The following is a 26,483-nucleotide window of genomic DNA, read 5'->3' as shown; positions in this document are numbered from 1 at the left end:
CACCTATTAGAATCAGTTTCTTAGTCTAGATAAGTTGTAATTTCATTTTGCATAGCTGTGGTTAAGTTAGGTTTAAAGAATTGTTTGTATTGTGCTCTAAGTTAGGTTTAAAAAAGAATTGTTGCATTGTGTTCTGTTACTTGCTAATTTGTGTAGTCTTGGTTAAGTTACATCATAAATAAGATTTTGCTGTGTTCTGTATAATTGTGGTTAAGTCCGTCTTCCCGCTCCCCTAACTGCCCCCCACAAGCTTGCCCATGTCTCCCCCCGAGCTCCCCAGTCACTCGTTGCAGTCTCTCTGCTGTTTAAAATTGCAGCCTGACTGCTCTGTCTCTCCCTGAGTTTAAATCTCCCTCCGCCGCGCCTCTGCCTTTGGTCTCTGCTCCACCACGTGCTCCTCTTCCCCCATCCCCCAACCTCATTCCTCTACCACTGCCTTTCTCTCTCTCTCTTTTAATCCCTTCCCCCACGTGTTCATCCCACTCCTATTGCTGCCAAACCTCAATTGTATTACTGAAATCTAGCATAAAACCCCATTGGTTACCTTTTTTCTCTCTGACACACCTCACATTTTACATTTACACCACTGTGACACATTTTTACCTAGAGTTGTTGGTTATTTAACACATTTTACCCATAACTGTTAGTTGGTTATATGCTGCTGTGACACACCCTTTACATAGAAATTGTTAGCTACCTGTTACATTTATACTTCAGTGTTAATTGGTTACCAACTGTATTGTACCCCACTGTATTGTACCCCACTATACTATTTACTAAAAGAAACCTCTCCCCAATTGTCTACCTCAACAAACTCCATACCGCTCACTATTGAATTTTCCCTGTTTTTGCATTTTCTTAATAAAGTTTATTTTGCACCCCACCAGTACAGTAGTTGTCCCCCAAGATCCCCTACCTGCTGGCAGGGTCAGATACTTCGACTTCAGCTACGTTATTCACGTAGGTGAAGTTGCGTATTTAAGATCAATTTTCCCCCTTAGCATAGACCAGCCCTAAGTGTAGACATGCCCTTAGTCAAGCAGATCCAAGTCCCAATGTAGACAGCCCTAGGTTGATGGAAGAATTATTCCGTCAAGCTAGCTACTGTCTCTCAAGGAGGTAGATTAACTACAAACAGAACTCTTCCAGCTTCTGTAGTTAATGTCTACACTGAACCTCTACAGTACAGCTGCAGCTGTGACACTGTAGTGGTTAAAGTGTACACAAAGTCTTCTAACTAACACATCATCCCTCCACATCAGCCCTAATATACATAATGTGCCATTTTAGTCTTTCCACTGCTGTATGGCGGGCGTTATAGTTGGTTTGTACATAAGAATTTCAGTGTTTAGTCCCAGAGTTTTATTTGAACATTGCTTGCCTGGATCTTAATACAACATTAGTCTAGCTAGCAAGGATCTCTTGACTAACCAAACCTACGGAGGACACAGCACAATAAACTAAGCATAATCTCAGACTCCATAATCTGTGTTGCATTAATTAACAATAGCAATAAAAGTTGTACTCAAAAATAATATCTAAATTAAATTTTGTAGATAAATTACAGCTCAATAATTTCAGTTTCTGAATCTTAACATTATGTTCTCATTTACAAAAAGGCTGGAGAGAAGGGATTGTTTTCTCATACAGCTAGATGACCCATTACGGCCTCAAGGACGTCACACTGGCAAGTGGGTCAAGAAATGACCCACTTGTGACCTAGTTAGCCTAGTTTCCAGACTAGGTTTCCCAAGATTAAATATTGGCTCATCAACCCTTTCTACCCTAGCACCTAGGTGCTTCCCCACCTAAATCCATAAACAGATACAGTACCCATAAGTAATTCCCAACTAGCATAGAACAGCAAATGGAATTTAGCCTGACAGTATTCCTGCCACTAAGCAATTAATGCTTTTTCATATTCAAGGAAATTTCAAGTTTAAATCCTGATACTAAAGGATTGAGTGGTTTTATAGGAATGCTTGAGAATTTTAAACAAGTATGTCACATTTATAAGGAAGTGATAGTTGGAGATGTGTGCGAAGGTAGCCTAGGCTCAACATGGCAAAAACATTGTTAAAAGAGCAAATAAAACTTCCTTATAACTTAAATCTGTCAGATCACATTTTTCTTCTCATGTCAGTGTATCTTTTTTGTCTGAGAGTAGAGAGGAGGCTCTTTTCAGTTTTGATGTCTTTTGGGTAACATACTTTTTTAACCTTCTACTCTTGGGTCTAGAATCTTCTAGTTGAAAATTTCAGTAATGGCTCAAGCATGTTCTCTTCTGCTATCCCAACGTGTTTAGTGGCTTTGAATACTGCAGATGAAATTATAAATAGTTTCCCAGAAAGAAGCTGTTCTTTTATATCTGTCTTTTTCAGACAGCAATATTCCCTATAGTGCTCATCCAACAAGTTCTTATATCTAAGAGTGACAAATAAGAACAAGACAATGAACATTTGCATAATGCCTACTGTTAAGAGACCTTTTCTCATTAAGCATACATAGCTGACTGAGTTCACTAGAGACCAGAAAATTGTTGAACCCTGTCAGAACAGAAATGTATACAGAATATAAATTTCAATAATTTGTTATGCATGTATCAACCAGTTATGGAAAAATGTAATTTCTTTTTATAAGATTACAGTGCCAAACCTGTTAACGGTGAAGCAATTTTATACATGTCAAAGATCAAGCTTTTTCGGGTGGCTTGAAGTACAGATTTCTTCATTACTCTACCTGCTAGCTTCTCCCTCCCCCACTTTCAAATATTTTATTAATTTCAAAAGTCAATACCTTTAATCTGAAGGACATAGAATATAAAAGAACAGTTTATTGCTGGGAAAACTATAATAAATTTCATCTGCAGTATTCAAAGCCACTAAACATGTTGGGATAGCAGAAGAGAACATGCTTGAGCCATTACTGAAATTTTCAACTAGAAGATTCTAGACCCAAGAGTAGAAGGTTAAAAAAGTACGTTACCCAAAAGACATCAAAACTGAGAAGAGCCTCCTCTCTACCCTCAAGACAAAAAAAGATACACTGACATGAGAAGAAAAATGTGATCTGACAGATTTAAGTTATAAGGAAGTTTTATTTGGTTTCCTAAATAAAATAATCTGGATAGTTGAGTTAAACACATCTGCAGTAGATATAAATCCAAAGTTTCAAGGCACCAGGCACTTCAAGAAGGGCCAATATCCCACTAGTAGTTGGTTTAATTATTTTTCAAAAATCTTTACCTTCCTGTGTGTTAAAGAGTTGCCCTTTATTAATGCAACATAATTACTTTTTCTGGAAACCGCCACCAAACAAAAAAGATATAATAAAATGTATAGCATTCAGTAACACCCATGTGTTAGGTAGTGCCTACAAGACATACATGATGACAGCCTCTGCTGCAAAGAGCTCACAATCTAAGCAGCTGTAATGTAAGAGTGGGATAAAATGTACACTCTTTAACTAACACACACATCATTTCCTAATGCCTCTAGGCCAAAATTCATATGTACCATGTCAAAGACCAGTCTTGAGAGAAGCAACTGTTAATTCCCCTAGCAGCTGAAAATCCTGGACACTGTTGCTTTTATCTGCCTTTGTGACACATTTTACCGTATCACAGTGTGTGCTCTTTTGCTACTTAGCACAACATAATGTTTTACAAAATACTAATCACTAAATCTAAAAAAGGTAAGCCATATCTCTTTAGTGGTTTTGCCGAACCTTCACACTCCAGATTACAGCTGAAGGGAGGAGAATGCATGATGCATGTTTCCTGGGCAAAATGAGTGTTTTGTTTGTAAAGCTCTGTGCAAGGACTTTGTAGGATACCAGACAACTGACTTTAACAGCACTGTTTCTTTATAAAAAATTTAGTCTCTTGAATGAATACCACAATTAAAGTAATTGTTGTGTGATCAACCACTGCCTCTGGAGCAAGAAGTGCTGCACTTTGAACTCAAGGGTTTTTTTCTACATTAGAGTTGCCAAGTTTGATTGGAGGTATTCCTGGAGGTTTCATCACATGAAAATCTCTAATTAAAGATTAACCTGTAATTCCTGGAGACTCCAGGACAATCCTGGAAGATTGGAAACCATATTCCACAGTCAGATGAAAAGGTGATGGCCATGTAGCGCTTAGAAGGAGAGTTAAAGTTGGGATTCAGCAAAGATGCAAATAATCCCAAGCAAAAACAAAAGGTATATGAACTAATTCAACTGATTCACAGAACAATATCTAACACACTGGTGTCTATAGGTACCATAAAACAAGATAGCTTTCCTTTGCTTAATTTTAAAGGGAAAATTAATGAAAACAAATGCCCTCCCAACTATAAGGACTATATGTTTGATTTAAGCATCTCACATGCGCCTCAATGTAATATCCAATAGCATTAATCTTTATTCTACTTTGTTAGCCTTTTTAATGAACGATTTTAAGATAAAATATGCAAAGATACATGCCTAAAATGGATCCTCAACCCTTTTAAACACTCCTTATCTTACATTTTATCTGTTATTTTTCAAAAAGGATAAAAGTACTATTTATATTTGATGGACAACAGATGCAACCCCTTCTTCCCCCAAGTAACCTTAATAAGTTAAATTAATCAGGGTTGATCATAACCACATAAATAAAAAACCACCACCACCACACACCTTTTTCCTAGTTAGAGTCTAAATATAACACCATGAGGGCAATATCACACCTATCGGGCATTGTTTACTATTATTGCCACCTAAAATATAACTTGTTAACCGTTATTAGTTTTTCCACATTAAAAAAAAAAAAGAGGTCTTTTGCACAGTGTTATCTGCATATGTAAGCGCACTGGGAGAAAAAAGTGCTGAGTTTTTCAAACAATGCTAACCAAATTAAATAATAAATATTTACTGTACTACTTGGATGGACAATGCAGCTAACAGTTCCCTAAATCAAATGTAACAGAAGTGGGGACAGATCTCTAGTATACAGATTCAAACAAAAAAAATGTCCTGGCATGAAACTGTGTTAATTATATAGAAAATATTTATCTACAGAGGTTTTGGAGAAAAGTTTGGAAATATGTTTCAGAGCAATGTATTTTGTTAGTCCAAACCATAATGGACTGCGACAACAGTAAGGTAATCTGGGATTGCATGAAAGACAAAGAAAAACAGTTTCAAGTCTCGTGTCATCTTCACGATACTGCAGTTACAATGGAGTTGTGTTATGGACTGACAATTACTTGTTCATGAGATAAACACAGGATACATCAATGTCACTAAAAGATAGATAGTATAGCTAGTTTTTTAAAACTAGTAAGACACCATGCAAAAGTATTTAACTACAATTCCCTTAAAAAAAAAAAAAAAGTAGAAATGGAAGGAATCATTCTGCCAGGAAGTGAACAACAAGTGCCTTCAGGTAAAAGTCCACTTATTTTCCACAAGTGTTCACTCAACTGCAAGCTAAAAATACCTATTTCAAATTCAATATTCCCTTGAAGTTCTGTCACTGATGTTGCAGTGCAACTACTGAAAGTACTGCACCCCTAACATGTATCTAGACCCATCATTTACATGCACACTGGTAACATCCTGTGGAAACGTATTCCAATATGTAACTATCTTTAAACAAGATTTTTCTAATATCTAACCTCAATCTCCCTTGCTGCAGATTAAGCCCATTACCTCCTGTCCTGTCTTCAGAAAACTGGGAGAAGAACTTGTCACCCTCCTCTTTGTAACAGCATTCAGATATGTTAAAGACCGTTATCAGCTCCCCATTCAGTCGATTTTTCTCAAAGCTAAATGTGCCTCTTTTTTTCCTCTTTTTTTTCAAGCCTTCCCTCATAGGTCAGGTTTTCTAAACCTTCTATCATTTTTGGTGCTCTCCTCTGGATTCTCTCCAATTTGTCCACATCTCTCTTGACATGTGGCAGCCAATACTTGACACAATACTCCAGCTGAGGCCTCACCAGTGCTGAGAGTGGGACAATTACCTTCCTTGTCTTACATAGGACACTCCTGTTAATACAACCCAGAATGATAGTATCCTCCTATACAACTGCTCACATTCCATTTGTGATCCACTACAACTCCCACATCCTTTTCTACAGTACCACCCAGCCAATTATTCTTCATTTTGCATTTGTTCATTTGATTTTTTGCAATTATCTTTAATCTTGTTGAGTGAGTACAGACCAGTTCTCCAATTTGTCAAGATCCTTTCAAATTCTAATCCTATCCTCTTATCAACTGCAACTCCTCCCAGTTTGGTGGCATTTTAAAATTTTACTCCATTTCATTACCTATTTAGTGTTTTTTAAATAAAACCTTCATATAATGAGCATTAGAGTTTGCTGTGGATTTGAGGAAAGCAAACAAAGGCTTTTTAAAATAATTCTATTTTACTGATCACTAATGTTAAAACTGGAAAAAATGTTCTGTAGTAATGGTGTAATGTCAATTCACCTTCAATGTAAAAAGTTCAGAGTATGTTACTTTAGGACCATTTAAGCTGACAACCTAGTTGGAAAACTGGAAGAGACCAAGGCTACAGTGGAACAATATTTTCTGAATAGATACAGAGAACAGGTGTGTGTTTGTTTTTTAAATAAAACTGCCTAAAACAGAAAAAACTCTTTTTCCATAAAAGCAAGAAAATAACTATGATTCAGGAAATTCTGATTAATTCTAAGATTTATACATGCCAGATACTATGCTATGAGAAAGTATGAACAAGCATATTAAGGGAAATATTATGAAGTCATGGCAACAACTAGCACAGAAACTCTGGTTGTACAGCACTGTTTAAAAATAAACTGAATAATGACATACCAGCATTAAGCAACAATGAGTCATACTGTCCTGTTGAAATACATTTATTAGAACAGCCAGTCCTTTAAACACATTTGTCTTTAGGGCTTGGTTCTTTCCCCCACCCCCCCAGGAATTTTAAAAGTTTGCACAAGAGAAAAATCTGAACTTTGTCTTTCATACTTTTAGTTTATTAATCACAAAAAGGAGGGAAACGTAAATATTTTATGCTTAATTTTTATTCTGTCATTCCAGATTACCAAAAGGGAAAAGATTGAAAATCTATGCAAAATCATCAACTGTTCATCAACTGTACCAGAAGGTAGAGTCCAAGAGATTGTCCAGCAAAAAAAGGACACAGATTTCCCATTTTCAAAGTTAAAAATCAGAGTCCCCAGCTCATGGAAATGTGCAAGCCTCAGAATCCTTTTCTGGAACTTCATCTGTTAGATCTGTCTCTGGCTAGTAGGAATGAAAGTTCTCAAATCCTCCATATCTTTCAGGATCTGCTCCCTTCCCAAGACTTGTGCCTGATGGAGACGCTCTTTCATCCCACAGAATCTTTGCTGTCACAAGGAGCAGTCACAGTGTCACCATTCACTCCTTTCCATTGTTTGCTCCTACATAAAGTCCAGCCTAGTCATGTCTTTGCATTCAGCAACCTACCATCTAGTCAGTGGTTGGCTTTGTGTCAGACTAACCTTGGCTGTGCTTATATTATTTTCTTCAGGATGCTACCGTCTGTCTTCTGCAGTGTCCCCACCACTGTAATTTTCTCAGTTGTAGCCAAACCCATACCCTGATTTCTGTTTCTTACTTAATTGGTCTTAAAAATAATTCCAATTTACACCGGCCATCTTTCAAAACACACAAACGTACAAACCTTATCTCCACTGTTTCCAACCTTTTTCCTCTCTCATTTACTGCAGCTGCTTCCTGACCACAGAGTAAGACTGTTAATTACACTGGTTTGACAAAATTATTGTTTTGTAACAAAGTGAAAATTTATCAGTTGATGATTTTGTCAACTTCTTACAGAACTCATAGCTAAGGTACATCTCCTTTCAACCTAATCCTTTGTGGAATCATCAGGACTGATCAAGCTTTCTAGATACACACAAGATTCCACTTGTTCCACAACTTCACTGCTGCTACATTTCAATACTACTATTGTCCCTTTCCCAAGATGCAACCACTTTGTCATCTTCGCATTTACTATAAGTACAATTTGACTACACCAATTTTCCAAGGTAGCAAAGAGTACCATTAATTCACGTCTGCCAGTTTTATGATGTCATCTATATAAACAAAGACGTTTAACTCTAAATCTCACATCGTGCCCTCCAATTCATCTATTATTCTTAATGTTCAGTTTAAGAATGTGATGAAAAGTGACAATGACTCCACGTCTCCTTGTTTTACACTAAACTTTGACTTAAACAAGTTGTTTAATTTTTCCATTAGTTCTTATGGCACTGATGGGAAATAAGAAAATTTTGTTTTGACTTACCGAAAATTTCCTCTGAACTACAAGATCCACAGATGCATTAACGAATGGGCTCTCAGCCTGTGTTTTACTACACAAGCGGAACCAGACCAGTCAGTCAGTCACTGACAGCAAAAAGAGCAGCCAGCGACAATGAAGAGTCCACCAGCTGAGAGAGCTTCCAAAGGCTAATGTCCACTGCAGACTGGAATTTTCTAATGAGCTTATAATGCAATAAATTGAATTCTTACTGTGACACTATGAAATATGGGAGACACTTTATGATATTGTTAATGCCAATATTATAATATTGCAAGGAATCCAACCAGATATGCCATGTAAGGTATCTACAAAAATGTTATAATTTGCTAAATATGATAATCTTGTTTATATGTTTGTACTACCTTTGCATTGAGAGTTATAGATATGTATGGCATATCTGTATTTCCAATCTTTATGCTGGGTTTCTGGGTGATATCCCCAGACAGAATGGCATCAACATTAAGCTGGCTTGATGGCTCATCAAGGGATACCAGGTGCACAATGAATCCATTGAAAGGAACTATGAAAGAACACGTCTGGGTCAGCAAGGCATGTGGTGTTCTTATGGACAGAACTCTAAGGTTCTTCCATGCCCATGTGCTGTGAAGCTTGTGTCTGGGACACAGGAAATACAAGACAAATGGCAAAAGGAATATAAAGGGCAGCTGCATCATCTCCATTGTGTCTTCACTCCTGCTTCTTACCTCTGAAGGAACTTTTCTACAAATGAAGCTCTGAACAAAGGACTGAATGACCCATCCAAGCTGTGGCTGTGTTCCAGAGGCACGTTCAAGCCAGCAAACTCACCAATACTGCTAAGAACCTGATATATGGACTCTGAAGTCTTCGTATATATATATATATATATGTGACTGCTTTACCATTAACTCCTCTTTTCTTGTTCTTTTTTCTCTATAATAAAGCTTTAGTTTTAGACACTAAAGGATTGGCTGGCAGCATAGTATTTTGGGTAAGATCAAACCTAACATTGACCAGGCAACATGGTTGGCCCTTTGGGGTCAGAAGAACATTTTGTATAGTGAGTAGAGTTTTAAAACAGTTTCTCACTATACTGGACCTAGGGCCTGATTCAGAGCCAGAGAACTGAAATACAATAAGGTGGCTGTGTGATTCCCTTTTTTTTTTTTTTTTTTTTTTTTTTTTGCTTCTTGATAACCAGTGTCGGGATCAGCAGCATAGTTTGTGACGGGGTGGGAAGTTTAACTTCAGTGTTACCCATCAGTTTTGGGAATATCTGCTCTCCTTTTTGCAGCCTGCCCTGACCTTAGTATTTCCAGTGAGGGCTACCCCAAGCACCTCATGTCATACTTACTACACATCATAACTGTATGAACCAATTTGAAGGAACGAAAGAAAACTTCTAATCCTACTGGCAAAAGAAATAATCCAAAAGCAAGGAAGGATTAGATCTGTGGCTACTATAACCTAGAAAGGAAAATTTTGGTAAAACAGAATAAGTTTTCCTATTCTGTTTATAGGGGCCACAGATCCACTAACCATTGGAATTTGTAAAGCAATTTGCCTTTAGGGAGGGTTCAGGTCAAACAGAACTATATAAAGGGTTTTTTAATTCCTTTACTACGGAGACCACAGGGTGGAGTACCCTCTTACCACAGGCAGCATTTGCCGATGTCTGAATGCCCAGCTTGTAAGGGCTTGTCTACAGTGGCACTTTACAGCACTGCAACTTTCTCACATAGGGGTGTAGGAAAAAAACCCTGAGTGCAACAAGTTTCAGCGCTGTAAAGCGCCAGCGTAGACAGTGTACCAGCACTGGGAGCCACATCCCCAGAATAGATAGCTATATGCCCCTAGTGGAAACTGGTTTTTCTAAGAGCACTGGGAGACTCTACAAATCACATTAAAGTGCTACCATGGCAGTGCCAGCGTAGACTAGCCCTAAGGTTTTGGGTAGATGTGTGTGGATGACCAGGTGGCAGCCCACCTAGGGTGCCCAGATGTCCCAATTTTATAGGGACAGTCCTGATATTCGGGTTTTTTTTTTTTAATATGGTTTCCTATTAGCCCCCCACCCCTCTCGATTTTTCACACTTGCTATCTGGTCACCTTAAGCCCACCAGACTCCATCATATGGTGTGTAAGAGGCTGCTATTGCTCTCAGCAAGTGTTCTTTGATGCTGATTGATAAAGACCGTGGGTATGTCTCACTGCAAGTAAAGGTGTGGCTGCAGCATGAGTAGGTATATCTATGCTAGCCTTAATCTCACTAACATGAGTAACAATAGTCGTGTAGACATGCCATGGTCTTGGATAGAGGTGACCCCTTCCTGCCTGAGGGCAGGTACCAAAACAGCTAATACTTTCATAACCCTGGGGCCTAGGGCAAGGCCAGAGGAGAACGAACTATTGGAAGCACTGGGATCCAAAGGTAGCAGAGCAACTGACGGATGTGGAAAAGTCATGTAATAATAATCCAAGGAAACTGAAATGCAATTTATGAACAGTGATATGCAGCCTAGTTGAGAGACTGTATAACTTATATTGGGGTAATGGAATGTTTATACACCTACATATGCAGTGTCACATTGACCTCAGGAAGAGGAACAAAATTTCATTCAGACTGGTGCATACTGAAGCAATTCTTAGCCACCTTGTTTAATCTCTTAGTTTTCCCTGATGACCTCCCTTCTTCTTTGATCACATCAGTCAAGGCCATCCTGAGACAAATGTAAGGATCAGTTCGCTATCCTGAGGAACAGTACTTTTGAATGATGTTGCTGCTCTTCTGATCCAGTTCCTCCTTTATCTTTCTGAGAGCAGGTCTACACTTAAAATGTCACGGTGCAATGGCACTGCTGTAGCACTTCAATGAAGACAATAGTATGCTGACGGGAGAGCTTCTTCTGTTGGCATAGGTAATCCACTTCCACAAGAGAAGCCCTCCTATTGACCCAGGGGTTAACTCAGTATAACTGTGTTGCTCAGGGGCGTGGATTTGTTAAGCCCCTGAGCAATGTAGTTATACCAATGTAATTTTATAGGGTAGACCTGGCCTTAGAAATTTCCTCAGGAGATAGATCTAAACTGGTAGCTGCCTTCTTAGACATGGAATTGAATAACTGAAAGTTTTTCCTGTTTCCCTCCGGTGGGCTCTGTTCTGAATCTGAAAGTTGTCCCCCTTCCTGAAAGATACCAACTGACTCTTGTGCCTGTAAGATGTGAATTTGTGCTTCCTTCTTAGACCTGCCCTCCCTGGAAAAATCAAGGATCAGAACACTCAGACATAGATGAAAGAGTTTGGGGTCTGTTCCTGGATTTCCTGAATAGTACAGCCTTTTTGACATATCCAAGACATAGTCACACATAATCAAAGGAGGCTGTTTCAGAGAAATTGGATGACTAAAAATGGCTCACTCAGCCATGACCTCCCTTACAAAAGTTTGGAAAAAAAATGGTATCTCCAAATATATGAAGATTCAACTGGTGAAACTTTTCCATAGCAACATATGGATGTGAATCATGGGAAATGAATGCTGCTAACAAGAATAAAACCTCTGAGATTGGTGCTGTGAAGACTTTTGCATCTCCCTTTGATGGAAAAAAACAACAAATGCTTTTGCTATAAACATTACTGGAGAGAAGCAGATTCTGCTGGTAGAAATCAACAGGGGCAAACTTATGTATTTTGATAGCATCAAGCACAGAGATGTAAATAACCTCAAGCAAGTTTACATGAAAAAAAAGAGGTGGAATGTCATCTTAGTAGGGAATGACCAGGAAAGCGATGGTTAGATGGTGTGCAGCAGCTCACTGGAGGTCAGCTACTGAGTGCTCGAAGCTAGTGACGGGTCAAGGAGGCTTCTAGAAATTCTACTACGATGTCACCAGTATTCAGATATGAATACATTGATTTTTCTTCATTTTTGTCCTGTGAGAATCTGGGAAAGCAAGCAAGCCAGCTGACTGTGAGGACTGGACACTGAACCTCCCTCTGTGTTTTCTCTTAGTAGTTTGCCCCAGGGATTCTTGCCATCTGGTGTGATAGGAAGAATCTCTTCGTGGAATCCCCTAACTGAAGAGGAAGCAATCCAATTCCCTGGACCTGACCCTTCCCACAATGGGGGACACTGCTAGAGAAAAATTGCTATGCCAGATACAGGTCCATGATACTAAATTTGAAAAATGAACACTCTTCTGAACCCTACAATTAACTGAGGATAGTGATGACAAAACCTCTCAGAGGGATCAGGCTCTGGCCCTGAAAGGGGAGAGCATACCCTGGGACTGAGTGCTGGAAGGGAAGTCCCAGGGTAAGGGGGCTGTGGACAGACTGAGGCCCCTCTGTATGAGCTGATAGGCTGTTGAGAAAATTCCTTAGAGAAGTGGGAATATCTGTGCTATGTGCTCCCTTAACTACTTCTCCTATGTTCCCTTCAGCTCTCTCCCACCTCAAGCACTTCTAAGGAGTAGGGAGCATGGGCATAAGAATCTGGACCACAGTTGTAGCCACATACACATGCACCACCATGAAAGGGTAGCTTGTCCCGTTCTTTAAAGGGGTCATGTTCCAATTTTTCCCCTGGGTTTTGGCTCTGAAACCTGCTCCAGGATCCAGTGTTCTTGCTGCTCTGGGTCTGTGTTTGCTGATCCTAGTTCAAGAGAGGGACTCCGTTAAGGTCTTTGCCCCAGCTGCCTCTACTGTGATGTGAAGGGTTCCTGATCACAGAATATGCAGATACCCATGATGGTGAAGCATGGGGAGACATGCAGGGTCACATGTCCCCCCACCGCCTGATTGCTCTGTCACATGGTATGGTAACCCAGCCCCCTCCCTGCGGAGCAGCTGCACCAGGGAGCTGCGCCAGGCAGGGAGAGGCAGAGGCAGGACCAGAACAGCTGGGAGCTGCACTGGAGGGGCTGCTTCTTTGGCAGGGAAGGGAGGGAGGAGACAACAACTGCCATAATAGGGGGAGGGGGCAAGACTCAAGCTGTTCTGGGGTTGTCCCCACCCTCCTCTCTCTCCTCCCATTGTTAGCAGGCACAGGCCATCTAACCCATCCAGGCATTCCAAATGGGCTGGAGCAAACAGCATACATCAGTGCTTTTCCCCTTTTTCTTCTCTTTCTCTTCCATGCTGAATATTTGAGTGTGCAGGGGCTGAGAACAATCACCAATGGAGTCTCAGCCATAGACAAGAACCAGACTCTTAAATTCTCAATGTAGGAGAGGACCAGAAACTATAGAAGGCTAATTTATATAAAATGTTTTTGCTCTGCAACAAGAAGTTTGGTAAATAGTCCTGCAGCTATGGAGGCAGAATGAAAACTGGTAGGTTCTTCAGCAGATCTCGCAATCAGTGACTAAAAGGTCTAGCTCTGCCTACGCAGCTTCATGCAGACAGTTAATGGATCTGTGGACTCTGTATACAAAAGCTAAGGATCCATTACTCTATACCAGTGGTGGGCAACCTGCAGTCCATCAGGGTAATCCACTGGCAGGCCACCAGACCATTTGTTTACATTTGCACAGCTGCCCGCAGCTCCCAGTGGCCGAGGTTTGCCATTCCCGGCCAAAGGGAACTACAGGAAGCCGTGTGGAAGCACTGGCCAGGCCCGCGTTGTTTCCCGCAGCACCCAGGAGCAGCGAACTACAGCCACTGGGAGATGTGGGCAGCCATGCAAATGTAAACAAAAGGCCTGGCGGCCCGCGGATTACCTTGACGGGCCGCATCCGGCCCGTGGGCTACAGGTTGCCCACCACTGCTCTATACTTATTCCAAACTTCTCGATGCTGTAAAAGAGTTTTTACTGCTCTACGCCTTAACTACCTTTGCTATTCACAGTTTTCCCAATTAGCACTAGTACTGATCAGATTCACGTCCATTTCGTGGAAATGTTGTCCATAGGGTTCCCAATATCAGCAGCCAAAAGACATGTCATAATTGGAGCTGAAAGCAACACCAACAGTTAAGTTGCCTAAAACTTCCCATTATAAAGACCCTGTTTTAGTTGTTTATAAATGCCAAACTTCAACCATTTAGGCTGAAATGTCTCCTGGTGGGTGTTTGCCTGATGCAAAATTTATTTATTTAAACATTTCAGCTGTTTCTCGGAATGAGATTAAGGAAAAATAAGTTTTGCCCATGTTAAAAAAATTTCTTACAACCGTTTCACTGAAAAACTCTAATCCCTCTGATTTGGAGCAGGGACTAGAAACTTGGCAGAGAATCTTGTCTTCTCAGTGAAAATCCATCCAAATTTGGCTAAATTATAGGCCTTGGAGGGGTGGGGTGGGGGATGCAGTATGCACAGTTTGTATAGGCTTTTTAGAATGTAGTAGCTAAATTGTCCGAAGATTTTATGTGCAAGGGGCATACTCCATCCCAGGAGTTTCTCCTGGCAGTGAGGGGCCTCTGTGGCAACAGGAGCAGGAATTAAGTGCAGGGATCCCATCTCTCCTGTGCTTTGAATTCTCCTCTGCTGGTATCCACAAGGAAGTAACAACCTGATTGGAATTCAGCGGGATAAGTCAAGGGAGGGGGGAGGAATATGGCAGGGAGATGGCACACAGGCATAAGCTGTTGGGAGTAAATATTAGGGGACAGAGAGCATTTGGGGTGGACAGGGCAAGAAAGATCTAGCCCACAACAGCACATTCTGTTCCAGAACCTGGAAACAGAACCAAGATTCCAAGTCTGAACATTCCTTTGCTGTCTAGCAAACAGCTATGAAACCCACTAACAAATTCTCTCTCTTTCCCCTTCTTGTTACTAGTCCACAAAGGGTAACAGCCTACTACTGATATCAGTTACCTCTGTAGTTGAAGTGGTAGAGGTCTGTGCAATAGATCTAAAGGATCCAATACTGCTGATGACTCGTGTGGAGTTAACGTGATTGAAATGGTATCTTCAGGGTTAATTTTGTTTTTTTAATTTACATCCAAAAAACAATATTACAAGAGCATTAAGGTTGCAAAAGTCAAGCACTCAAAAGTCAGAAAGTGCCAGAATGAAGGTTAACTGTGCAAATGTAATTCAGACCCCTTGTGCTTACGCATTATGACATAGTCTAATTATATGATCAATGGGTTTTTTTCCCTGCCTCATTCAGTGTCTCGGATGCACAGCGCTCAGGAAATGAACTGGGTTGCATACTGAATGAAGCTGTTGTCTGTAGGACCCCTGCCTCCTTTGTTGCAGAAGTTGGAATGCGTGTAGTGAATGGAGCACAGGATTATAGGAACAGAAAGGATCCTCTTACGCTTTATGCACTTGAATGATACTCTGGAGAACTGAATCCTGCCATATAGTGCCTATGTGATGCTGGGAAGTTACTGATACCAAAATTCTCATAGGTGGCCACTAACTGTTCGTTGCTTATTTTATGGGTGCCCAACTTTAGACACATGGGTCAGGTTTGCAAATGCTTAATGCTTCTGCAACTGAAGTCAATGAGAATAGTACAGCGAATGTACAAAGCAGCATAAAAATGCTAAGTACTGGGTAGATGGCTCAATTCCATTTTTAACTTTGCCAGCTGTGTGCTAGGTTATACGTTTGGACTCCACATTATTCTCTATACATACCAGGACAGCCACCAATGTCAACTGGAGATTTGCACAAATATCAAGGGTAGGCTATGGCCTTTATATAGTAACTGAACAATTAGTTATTTGTTCAGTACCATATTGTCAGTGTCAGTGAGAAAAAGTATTTCCTTTTAAGTCACCATTTCTGCTCTCCCTTTCCCATCCCCCTCTTGTTTCTCTTCTCCGTCTATGCACATCTCTTTTCTTTCCTCTGCACTTCCTTCACTGCAGTAATTCTGACTCATGAGCATCACCTCCAACCACTTTCTGTTCATCTACAAATATGATCAGCGGAAGTTGCAACAAATCTGCCTCATCACTGATGAAAACAAGTCAACTGAGAAGTAGTTTAATTGTACTAAACTTGGACCATATCCTCTACTTCTATATCACAATTCCATGAAAACACAAGCCTCAGTATTTTGCAGCAGACATCAAATTTGTTTATATTTTAGCTGACAAATTATGACAAGACATTCATCGTAAATTAAATCCCAAAGAGATACCTACATAGTTTTCTGTGCAGTCAGAGCAGGTGTGGGCAAACTACGGCCCGTGGGCCGCATCTGGCTCGTCAGAACTTTTAATCCAGCCTTCGAGCTCCCAACAAGGAGCAGGGTCGGGGGCTTCCAGTGTTCCCTCTAATTTTTCCCACCCATGTGCAGAATGAATTTTGTTATGTGCACCAATATGGAGGTAATGTGTGACACCACGAGAGGTGTGAGGGCTCCAGCTAGGAGTACAGGCTCTGGGGTGGGGCCGAGTTTGGGGTGCAGGAGGGTGCTCCAGGGCTACAGCGGAGAGAGAGGACTCCAAGTGCTCTCTTCTCGCAGCAGCACCTGGGCTTGGGGGGCGGGAGGGAGAGGCACCTGTCCCTGTCACAGGAGGTCTGGGACTGGGGCTGAAGGATAGCCACCCCTCTCCCAGCGTGTGCCATGCTGCAGGGTGAGTTGGGGTCAGGAGAGGGGCATTCCTCTCCCAGCAGGTCCCCAAGAGGGTTAACTAAGCGCCTGCACAGAGCTAAATAGGCTGCTGTGCAGCCGTGCACCTTACAGGAAAACTTAGCTTGCTCCGCTTCAGCACTCCAGCCAGTGAGCAGGGTCAGGGGCCGCTTCGTGAGCATGTGCTGCCACTCTGCACAACTCCTGAAAACAGCAGCATGTCCTCCACTCCAGCTCCTATGCATAGGGGCAGCCAGGGGGCTCTGCATGCTGCCCCTGCCCCAAGCGCCCTCCTCCCTCCCCTCTCCCCCGCAGCTCCCATTGGCTAGGAACTGCAGCCAATGGAAACTGCAGGGACAGTGCCTGCAGATGGGGCAGTGTGGAGAGCTGCCTGGCCGTGCCTGTGAGTAGAAGCCAGAGGGGACACACGCCGCTGCTTCTGGTAAGCGCCATCCAGAGCCTGCACCCCTAAGCTCTCCCTACCCCCGCTTCCCAACCCCAGCCCTAATCCCCCATCTGAACCCCTCAGTCCCAGCCCGGAGCACCCTCCTGCACCCCAAACTCCTCATCCCCAACCCCACCCCAGAGCATGTACCCCCAGCCAGAGCCCTCATCCCCCCCGCACCCCAAACAGCAATTTCATGAGCATTCACTGCCCACCATACAATTTCTATACCCAGATGTGGCCTTCAGGCCAAAAAGTTTGCCCATCCCTGAGTTAGAGCTATTTAGAGCAAACACATCAAGGATTATAGCACTGTAAAGTAGCAAATGAGCTCAATTTTCTCACTTTACAGTGCAAGTGATAAGATGGTGACTCACCTTTGTAACTGTTGTTCTTCGAGATGTGTTGCTCATATCCATTCCAGTTAGGTGTGCGCGCACCATGTGCATGTTCGTCGAAAGATTTTTTACTCTAGCAACACTCGGTGGGTCGGCTGGGCGCCCCCTGGAGTGACGCTGCTAGGGCACCGGATATATCCCCCTGCCAACCCAACCGCCCCTCACTTCCTTCTTGCCGGCTACTCCGACGGTGGGGAAGGAGGCGGGTGTGGAATGGATATGAACAACATATCTCGAAGAACAACCGTTACAAAGGTGAGTAACCGTCTTTTCTTCTTCGAGTGCTTGCTCATATCCATTCCAGTTAGGGGATTCCCAAGCCTTACCTAGGCGGTGGGGTCGGAGTAAGATGTATGCAAAACTGCTGAGCCAAAGGCTACATTATCTGTAGACTGTTGAAACAGGGCATAATGCAAAGCAAAAGTGTGGAGCGAGGACCAGGTAGCTGGGCAACATATTTCCTGGATTGGTACATGAGCCAGGAAGGCAGCAGATGAAGCCTGAGCCCTGGTAGAATGTGCAGTGAGATGGCTCGAGGGAACATGAGCCAAGTCATAACAAGTGCGGATGCACGCCGTCACCCAAGAGGAGATCCTCTGGGAGGAGACAGGTGTAGAACTGATAAATGAAATTGTTTTTAATTTATTAATGTAACTTCTGTTCACCATCCACACTACACTTGCCTAGACTGTAACTTCTGTTCCATATTGTAATTCAAACCCCATTTTAAAACACTCACTCCATTTTGTAAAAGCTTCCTCCAACCTTCATTTTTGCAAACCCTGCCGTAATCTTATTAGTTTAGTTTAGATGTGTGAATGAGGTATGTAAGAATGACGGAATCAACCTCCAGCCCCAGCCTGTCCTGATCAGATAAAGTTCAAATACCAAGGGCTGAAGACCTAGACAACAGCCCTAAACAAAGTAAGAAGCATCCACCCTAAAAAGAAAAGGACAACAGAACAACAGAAGGAAAATCAAAGCCAGGTTCAAGACTGAAAGTCACGCCTGCAATTGATGGGTGATCAATCCAAATCCAGAGGCAGCGTGACACAGCAAGACCTATAGACTTTGAATCCAAACTAAAAGCCTATAAAAAAGAAGGGTGAGATGAGAGACTCTGGGTAACATTCTGCTGCCAACATGGAAGGACATCAGTGCCTGCCCAACAGAGATCCAGCTTGTCCTTGTGCCTGGCTTTCCTGGCCAGTTAGCCGCCACAAGCTACGAACCCAAGCTACAAAATCAAGCTATGAACTTAAGCTATCTTCAGGACTGGTAACTATGCAGCAGCTGCAGAACATCTGATGGGTGTGTGTGGGGGGGGGGGGGGGGTATTAGGTATAATGTGTGTGTATAAGAATTAAGATATTAGTTATTAGTCATAAATCAAATTATCATAATAAATGTGGTATCTTTGTCTTGCCCCTTGAAAAGATCTTGTGTAGTTTTGTCTGTACAACACAGGTAGGCCCTTCATTCGGTCTGCCACTGCGACGAAGAGTTGGGGCGATTTACGAAAGGGCTTCGTCTGTTCGATATAAAATGCGAGTGCCCTACGGACATCTAAGGAGTGCAATTGTTGCTCCAGTCGTGATGAGTGCGACTTCGGGAAGAAGATCGGAAGGAAGATGTCCTGATTGATACGGAAGGCCAATACCACTTTAGGGAGGAACGCTGGGTGTGGTCGCAACTGCACCTTGTCCTTGTGAAACACAGTATACGGTGGGCCCACCATGAGCGCCCGAAGCTCGGAGACTCGTCTGGCTGATGTAATGGCTACGAGGAAAATTGTCTTCCAGGACAGGTATAGCAGCGAGCAAGTTGCTAAAGGCTCGAATGGTGGAGACATAAGTCTGGGTAAGACCAGGTTGAGGTCCCAGGTAGGGGCAGGGTGGCGTACTTGGGGATATAGGCGCTCCAAGCCCTTGAGGAACCTGGAAACCACAGGGTGTAAAAACACGGAGCAGCCACTCTCCCCTAGGCGGAAGGTAGAAATGGCCGCCAAGTGCACTCTCAATGATGACAGTGCTAGGCCCTGCTGTTTGAGAGACCAGAGGTAGTCCAGGATGGTGGGGATCGCGGTAAGAAAGAACTGAGGGGCTGTTAGGTTGGCAGGGGTATATATCCGGCGCTATCGTGGCGCCACTCCAGGGGGCGCCGAGCCGACCCACCGAGTGTTGCTAGGGTAAAAATCTTCCGAAGAACGTGCACGTGGCACGCGCACACCTAACTGGAATGGATATGAGCAACCACTCAAAGAAGAAATTTCTGTCACATGCAAAGAAAAAAAACTCAAGTATGCATATTTATATACAGTTACAATGCTGCTTGCACCTAGGCCAGATGTTGTAGCAACAATTGTAGATATATTAGGAGATAGGTTAATATTTTATGGAAAATTAGTTTCCATGGCTGACTGACGGCAACGCGCTGTACATAGCAAACGGATGCAGTGCTGTCTGCAAAGGTCAGACTCATTAGCTGAACCACAACTGAAGCTGGGTTGCTAGTGCAGGGGCTCTCAGGACAAATTACCTGATGGCCTCGGAGTGCAGCCACCAACTCTTGTTGGTGGCCACTCTCACATTTTCCTAGAATACTTAATTAGTTTTAGGAAAAACAAATATGCACATATACACATCCAAATCATTGTCATTTATTTACTGCTAGCTAGTATGTTAGTTGTAAAAAGTGATATTAAACATAACAAAGCATCACTTTTCACAGCAGACTTACTCAGCCCTGGCAAGCCTTGGAACGAATTAAGCCCTGGTTGAGGGGGGGGTCAGGGAAGGCAGGGGGGGCCAGAGGTGATGGGGATGGATCGGTGGCTGAGGGAAGCAGCTGTGGGCCAGAGCCTGAAGCCCAGGGAACGGGGCCCAAAGACAGAGCCCAAAGCCACACGGCTGGAGTCTGGGACCTGCCGCCACACATCCAGAGCCTGGGGCTAGAGCCCAAAGCCCCACAGCCAGAGGCTAGCACCCCAGGGCTGAAGCCCAAAGCCTGAGCCCCATCACCCCAGGAAGGTGGGGAACTCACTGGCTGCCTGCTCCTACAGCGCTATGCCTCAGGTGTATCCGGGGTGGGGGGGGAGACCCTGCTGGCAACCCCAGCAAATAGCTCCAAGGCACTGTATCCAGAACCAATTGTGGGGGCGGGGGAGGAGGGGAATGTCGCATCGCTTTGCCCCTCCACCAATCACAGATCAGGAGGCTGTGGTCACAAGAAAAGCCACAGTGGCCACATTAGGATAACGTTGTGCTAGTGTGTCTTTCAAGCCAATAAGATATTTGAGAATAGTTAACACCGCCTTCCCACCATTCCTTTAAGCCAGTGTCTCTCAGCGTAGTCCATGTACGAGGCCCAGTCCCTGAGATCTCCTTGACACAGTTTAGGAAGGCAGCAAGCTGGTCCCTGGTATCAAAAAGGTTGAGAAATACTGCTTTACAAAATCTCTGTAGTTACAAGCAGAATCCGATTCTTCATATGAGGAGACAGTGGTCAGGTAAATATTGGAACTAAAATGAAATTAAAAGGTTGAAACCTAAGTTACTTTTACCATATTACAAAAGGCTGTATTTGTTATCTTTTAAAAGCAGATACATTAACTCCCTGAAGTATGTTTGCTATCTAGAAGTCCAGTACTACAGCCTGGTTCCCTGATCAATAATGATTTTTGTCAAATCAGCAGTTCTTAGCGAAAGCATTACTGAGATGCCCTCAAGGATTCCACTGCAGAACAATCCATGATGCAAAGTCACTTAACACTCAATATTGAATCAAGACTATCCAACTACTAAATGAGAAGTGCTCTTGTTTATGGGTACAAAATGTCACTATAGATTGTCTGCAAAATTCCAAAATCTAAACTTAATTACTTTTTAGTTCTACGTATCTCAACACACACTGGTATCAACCAAGTACTGGGAGAGAGAGAAGTTTTCCATCTTTGATTTCTCTGTCAAATAATTTCTAGATATGCAAACTCAAATTCCTAGAAATTATGAAGTCTGATGGAGTATCTCACCACTAGAGTCCACTTACTGGCCATGCTTCTTTGAATACTGAATGTTGATGTCTACATAGTACATAATGCAGTGGCCAGGAAAAAAGGACAGTTAAACCACATGTAAAGAGTAGTTTACTTTCAGGAAAATGTATGTATAGCGTTGGACCAAACAAGTGTTCCCATTTTATTTGATTAGTGTATAAAAGTAACATTCCTAGGAAGCAGTTTAAAAATAATTTTCTTAATACATTTGCCATTGATGACCCAAATATTTTTTTCAGGTTTCATCAAGCACAATTTCTAGCATACTTCAACTTAATATAGAACATTTCATGGCTAACTTGACTTAAGGTAGTCCAAGACTTACTAATTTTGTCAATACAAAGAAACTTTTCCGAAGTCTTTGGTTCAAAAGTATTTTGAAGTGATTCTATGTTTTTGAATCTTTTCAAAGGCACAGAAACTGTGCTACAGTCTGTTTGCCAATTAATGAACAAGAGTAACTTACCATAACCTACCTTGCCTTTGCTAAGTGTGACACAGCAGCCTCTAGAAGCTCTCTCAAGCCTGAACGTTAACAAAAAGCAGTGCTACCCCTAAGAGTCCATTACCTGAAGTTTCATATTCCAGCATTCACAAAGTCAAGTCTACATCCTATATGTTAGCTGTAACTGCTTCCTTATAGTTTCAGTTTCTAGAAAAAAAAGCTTAATATTTTAGAAAAAAGGAACAGAAGGGTAAAAAAAATGTAGAATAAAAGTTGAAGTCTTTACTAAGCTGCTATCACAGTAGACTGCACACAATCCAGAGAGCGGGGACCAAGAGCAACACTGAGTAGGTCTACACTGTAATGTAAACCCAGGGTTAATAGAATCTGAGTTTGCAGACGCTGGGTTTGTTAACCTAGGGCTTGAGTAGCTACACTCATTTGTAACCCCAGGTTAGGAATTGTTGAACCCTGGGTCCCAACTTGGTGCTCCAGGCTCTACACTGCATTCTGCAGGACTGAGTCCAACCACCCACATCCCAGACTTCCTAAAGCCCTCCCAAAAAGCGGCCACTCTAGCCCTTTGTTTGTGGTGCAGTTTGGGGAAACCTGACTGTCCACCAAACCTGACTATTCAGAGGACAAAGAAAGTCAGCCCCTGGGTTTGTGGGATACTTTTGGAGGACTTCCAGAGCACAAGTCCAGTGTGGCCACATATACACTGCAAAGCAATAATTCCTGAACCTGGGTCAGGCTTACCTCAGGCTCAGACCTTCCATACCTGTAGGATTCTTGGGAACCTGAGTCCAAGCCCTGAGTTAGCATGATTTGTGCACTGACAGAAATGGCATTATGCTTGATCCAGAGTTTGACTTCTGAGCTTACACTGCAATGTAGACTTACCCACTGCCACCTTCAAGCTAGCCCATGCTCCACACATCGCTAGATACAGGGTTTATGAAAGACACCTTCCTGAGCCAGATTAGTAAGAGCAGTTACTATGTGGTGGATTCAACTCCTGCTGTGGACAATATTTGCTTTTGAATTAAGACGTTCATTATGGTCCACAGAATACAGAAAGGAGTATCAAACCTCCTGACAAATACAACAGTACGGTTGCCAACTCTCCTGGTTTTGCCATGAGTCTCCCTGAATCAGGCCCTATCTCCCGGATGCTACTGCAGCCAAACCGAGAGATTTTGGGTGCTAATAGTCCGGCAGTGTAGCGGGGCTCAGGCAGGCTTCCTGCCTGCCTTTGCTGCTCCCGGAAGTGGCCAGCACCATCCCCGCGGCCCCTGGGTGGTGTGAGGAAACAAGGGGTCTTTGCGCATTGCCCCTGCCCTGAGCACTGACTCTGCAGCTCCCATTGGCTGGGCACTGCAGCCAATGGGAGCTGTGTGGGCAGTGCCTCAGGGCAGCGGCAGCGCGCAGAGCTCCCTGCTTTCTCTCCACCCCCTCACCCCCCGAGCCACTACCAGAGGGATGTGCTGGTCACTTTTGGGAGCCACCCCTGGTAAGCACTGCCGCCCTCACCCTCTCCCACAACCCAACCCTCTGCCCCAGCCCAGAGCCTGCACCCAAACTCCCTCCCAGAGCCCACACCCTCTTCTGCACCCCAACCACCTGCCTCAGGCTCAGCCTGGAACCAGCTCCCACATTTTGAACGCCTCGGCCCCACCTCATAGCCCAGAGCCTGCACCCACCCCCCACCCCCCGGCACCTCAACCCCCTGCCCCAGCCCAGTAGAAGTCAGTGAAGATGGGGAAGAGCGAGTGAGTGGGGACGGTGCCTAGCAGAAGGGGCGTGAAAGGGGTAGAGCAAGGGTGTTTGAGTTTGTGCAATTAGACAGTTGGAAACCCTGAACAGGAGTAACAGGATGAAGTCGAAGGGATTAGGAGACAACCAGCTCTCCCACCCTGACAGCAATTCTCCTCTGCTGCTGTGGTAGGAACCATGAACATATACAGCCAATTTGTTGGATAATTAGGTCCAAAATATTAAATATAAACAAAACAGAAAAGTATGTTTTTAAACTAAGGCTTTTTACAAGACTCCGTGTAATGTAATTTTTAATTTTCAAAATGATCATTGATTTCAAACACTAATATTGCAACTAATGCAAAAGAGCTAGAAAGAAAAAGTAAACAAACATTTTTGACCAACCTGAGTGAAAAGTGAAACAAATATCCCAAATAATTTAGTAATTTGAAATTGTAGTCATTTCTCCCTTTCAGTAATCTGAAACACAGGCAACAAGAAAGTTTAAAGCTATTTCCAACTGCTTGTTTACTTCAGAAATAACAGGTATATCAACTGTCCTTCCTTGTTTTTGCTGAAGAACTACTGGGAGGTCCAAGAGACAATTTGAGTTTTAGTACCTTAACTGAAGGAGCAGAAGTGTTGAATCTTTAGTGAAGGCTTCTTTTGTTTAAACTGTTAGTTGTTGAAGCTAAACATATGTTTAAAGAAAGTTCAGTCTGATGAAAAATCCCTTCCCATTTCAATTGCCCAACTTTCACTCCCTTGGCTCTTGTGATGTCACCCATTTCACTGCTTCTTCTATCAAAGTCTTCCAACCTGACTGACCTTAATTTCTAACATCAAAAACCAAGCAGAGCTCTTGTGATTGAAATCTTTCAGGTTACATATATGCCATAAAGCAGCAAAAAGGGGCACAAGACTATTTCTTCCCCACCCCACCCAATCAGGTTACCTTTGAAAAGCATGCAATGGCCAGCAATTCTTTCAAGCAACTTGTTATTGAAAGAAATGAAATCTATTTGGTGTCCCAAATATTAACATTAAACTTCTCTGTAGCAGAGTCATTTTAACAGTGCAAACAGAAACTATTATTGAAAATCTTGCTAAGTATAAATAATTACACTATTTCTTAAATCTATTCATTTACAGAAGTATAGAAACCTGGAAGTGTATCACTGTAATCTTTGTCCCATATCGCCTGTTATAAAATTAAAGCATGACACTGAGAAATAGCCGAACTATTGATTTAACTGGGGTAATTGAAAGGATAGTAAGCTACACAGATGCCCACATATGATATCTTCTTACAGCAAAAATCTTAATTCAAGATAAGTCTGTACTTACACCAACATTTATGCAGGCTAAATACTAAAAACTGTTTGCTCAGTGCTTTACTCCATCTTGCCATGTAGGAAACTCAGATTTGAAAGTAGTAGTATGACTTGCACAACAGCCATTGGTATTTGGAAGCACGACGAAGTTATGTTGTTAGCCCTTGGAAGGTTGAGTTTTTGGTTTGTTTTTGTTAGGCAGGGAGCGGGGGTAAATAGTAAAGATGGTAGATAAAAATTGGACATGAATTTTGTGTATTTCCTAGCAGAAAGGCATGAAACAGCATTTACAGCAATCTTGGCAAAGTAACTGCTTCCCTAGCTGCAGGAATTACATGAATACACCAAGATTCTATGATTATAGAGGGAAACCGGAAAATCGTAATAAAGGTATTGCCCCAGAGATGAAAACTCTTTCAAGATAAGCTGTCAAGCAGGGTATTCGGGAATCTGACAGAGCATATATCACAAAATATAAGCACCTATCTGTAAAGTACTTACAAAAAAACCCACAAACAATGCTAAGCAAAAGCATAAATCCATACTCTCTACCACAAGTAATATGATCGCCATACTGATCATGTGAAAGAATGTTTCCATGGATTTTAGCTAATACCTTCTCTTAATAAGGCAGGGTATCATTTTACCAAAATCTCATTCACTATTTTTTTTTCCAAGCTGCTAGCTAAATACCAGTTCAGCCAAAATAGTTTCAAATTATTTGTACTAAGCAGCCGAACCTAGTAGGGCTCTGAAAAAGATTAAAGCTGTTTAACAATTCATTAAACATGCAGTTTGCATAAGGTCTACCTTCATAAAATGTACATCTTAAGTAACTCACATTTTTCTTCCAGATGCCAAGTTCAATTGCATAACTTCACAGACCAGCTTCAGTACCTGTCTTTTCCGTACACAGCTCTGTACGACCTCCAGTTCCACAAGCAGAATTCTCTCAGAGCTCATTTCATCATTTCCTGTGGGCTGCTGAAATCCTTGTAGCTCAAACTAAGGTCATTCCTTCACATTGCAGTGCTCTCACAGATCTCAGGTTTTTTCACAACCATTGCTGACATTTACATACTGCAGTAATACATTGGGACTGACTTTCCTACACATTGTAATAAATCTGAATGTTCAAAACATAAATCTTTCATTCAAAGTATGAATTCACTGAAGACAGTTTTAAAATATATTAGTCTAGTGAAGA

The 26,483-nt window shown here is 42.4% G+C and overlaps 1 protein-coding gene across 7 annotated transcripts in view; it reads right to left on the bottom strand.

Moving 5' to 3' along the window:
• Positions 1 to 26,483, bottom strand: part of PACSIN2 (protein kinase C and casein kinase substrate in neurons 2) — a 145,122-nt gene that overhangs the window by 76,415 nt on the left and 42,224 nt on the right. The window contains exon 1 of one of the 7 annotated variants that reach the window (XM_030540368.1): positions 26,118 to 26,218. The exons of 5 other annotated variants lie outside the window; for them this stretch is intronic. The gene's annotated coding sequence lies outside the window, so the exon portion shown is untranslated. Of the gene's footprint in view, positions 1 to 26,117; positions 26,219 to 26,483 lie in introns of those variants that run through there. One more of the 7 variants, XM_030540377.1, reaches the window with a different exon arrangement.

The sequence above is a fragment of the Gopherus evgoodei genome, chromosome 1 (genome assembly GCF_007399415.2).
Source record: "Gopherus evgoodei ecotype Sinaloan lineage chromosome 1, rGopEvg1_v1.p, whole genome shotgun sequence".
In the NCBI taxonomy this organism is placed as follows: Eukaryota; Metazoa; Chordata; order Testudines; family Testudinidae; genus Gopherus; species Gopherus evgoodei.
This window is presented reverse-complemented; position numbering and strand designations above follow the sequence as displayed.